Source organism: Rousettus aegyptiacus, unplaced genomic scaffold (genome assembly GCF_014176215.1).
Source record: "Rousettus aegyptiacus isolate mRouAeg1 unplaced genomic scaffold, mRouAeg1.p scaffold_m13_p_1, whole genome shotgun sequence".
Taxonomy (NCBI): Eukaryota; Metazoa; Chordata; class Mammalia; order Chiroptera; family Pteropodidae; genus Rousettus; species Rousettus aegyptiacus.
The window spans coordinates 37,074,140-37,076,168 of record NW_023416284.1 but is presented as its reverse complement, the minus strand read 5'-3'; the positions used below and the strand labels follow the sequence as shown (position 1 = coordinate 37,076,168).

General features: G+C 42.6%; 1 pseudogene; it reads left to right on the top strand.

The window, feature by feature from the left end:
• The first annotated feature begins 766 nt into the window (after window positions 1-766).
• Window positions 767-885, top strand: LOC118605062 (annotated as a pseudogene).
• The last annotated feature ends 1,144 nt before the right edge of the window (window positions 886-2,029 follow it).

Below are 2,029 nucleotides of genomic sequence, written 5' to 3'. Positions count from 1 at the left end.
GAACAATTATGTTGGTGAGGCTGGAAAACACCCCACTAGCCCTGCCTGCATGGGGTCAGCTTCAAGAAAGCTCAATGGGAGTGTAATGGGAGAAGGGCTGTGGCCCAGGACAACAACAGATGGGAGCAAGGGACAGCCATTTCAGCTGAAGCCTAATTCTCAGCTCTCCCATGTTTAATGTTGCTGATGATAACTTAGAATTAGGTTTTTACAACTACCTGGGAAGTATACTCATTCAGTTGTTGATTTACTCATCCATTTTTTTCAGTCAATAAATATTTTCTGAGTGTTTACTCTGTTCAAGGGATCCAGTGATAAATGGGGCATAATCTCTGACTTTTTGAAAGTGATAGTTTAAAGAATTTCAAAGTTGTGATAGTGCATGAAAGTCATGGGCACTCACAGGAAGGCACTTGAATCTTCTCTTAGAAGCCTTCTCATAGGAGGTGAGGTCCAAGATAAGATCTGATGGATAAGTAGAAATGCTTGCTTAAAAAATGAGAAAACTGAAGAAAAAAATAGCATCGATGATAGAGATTTTGTTCATCCTACTTGTGACCAAAACAAAGTTGTGACAGAAATATAAGATAAACAGCAAGGAAAGTCATCTGAGACCTAGATGAACAGATGCACTACAACTAGGGAGAGAAATAATTAATCAACCTGCAATGGAAGAAAGTAGGAGGGGACGAAGATGAGAGGCTATCCAGTCCCCAGAAGCTGAGTGGCAGCTGCAGCCAATGGTTGTAGATGCCTCTTAAAGGTGCCATGTCACCACGCTACCCTGAACAAGCCTGATCTCATCTGATCTCGGAAGTTAAGCAGAGTTGGGCCTGGTTAGTACTTGGATGGGAGACCACTTAGGAAGACCAGGTGTTGTAAAAAATTAAAAAAGGGATTGTAAGCTGACAAGGTCCATGCAATCTGTGAGGTCAGCTAAGCTTTGGTTACCTCGCCTAAAAAAATAAATAAAAATAAAAAAGGGACTGTGACCATGAGCGGATTTTCGCAGTGACAGACCTGCTCGCTCTGAGCATTAGAGCTGATTGGCTGCTCCATGGGCACCAGGGACTTACAGGAGAACACTGAGTTGTTGGAGTGAGGGCTGAGGCAAGACTCCTTCTGTACAAAAGTTCCTTAGTTGAGTCCTCCCCAATCCTAGTGCGCAGACACAGCGCTGCCATAAGGGAGACATTATCAAACTGGATAACAGAGATCGCTCTGCCCAGAGGATTCCCTGGAACTTCACCTCTCCCAATTCACAGCCCCACCTAAGCCACATCCAGGTGTATCTTCTACGAGTCAGGTGCTCCTTGCTGAGTAGTGCCAAGACTCACACTGGTGGGAGCTGTCTGCAGTTTCTGGTGTGGCCTCTTGAGGCAACTATAAGCACAACATTTGTGATTGGTTACTGAATCTTAACAGGTGGCCCCAGAGGGGTAGAGGCTTGGGCTAAATCTGGCCTGTAGCTGAACCCCCTCTCAGGTCTGTGCCAATGGACACCTACTACACAAAGCCATGCTAATAACACCGGGAGACTTAGGAACTTTGTTTAGTAAACAGAAACAGACACAGAAAGGCAGCCAAAATGGGAATACAAAGAAGCAGAAACCATATGAGAGAACAGAACAGAGATCCAGAAATAATGGAGTCAAGGAAACTAACAAATGTAAGTTCAAAACACTGGTTATAAAGATTCTCAATGAACTTAGGGGAAGTGTAGATGAATTCAGTGATAACGTTAACAAAAAGGTTAAAAAAATGGAAATGAAAATTATAAAAGGGAACCAGTCACAAATGAAGAGCACATTACCTGAGATGAAGAGTATATTAAATGGAATAAACAGTGCAGAGTGAATAAAGAAGAGGATTGAATCACCAATATAGAGGATGGGAAAGCCAAGGACACTCAATCAGAATGGCAAGAAAAAGAAAGCCAAGACTATAATAATGATTTAAGGAGCCTATGGGACACTATTATTTATAAAAATATCTCTATCGTAGGGGTGCTGGAAGGAAAACAAGACAT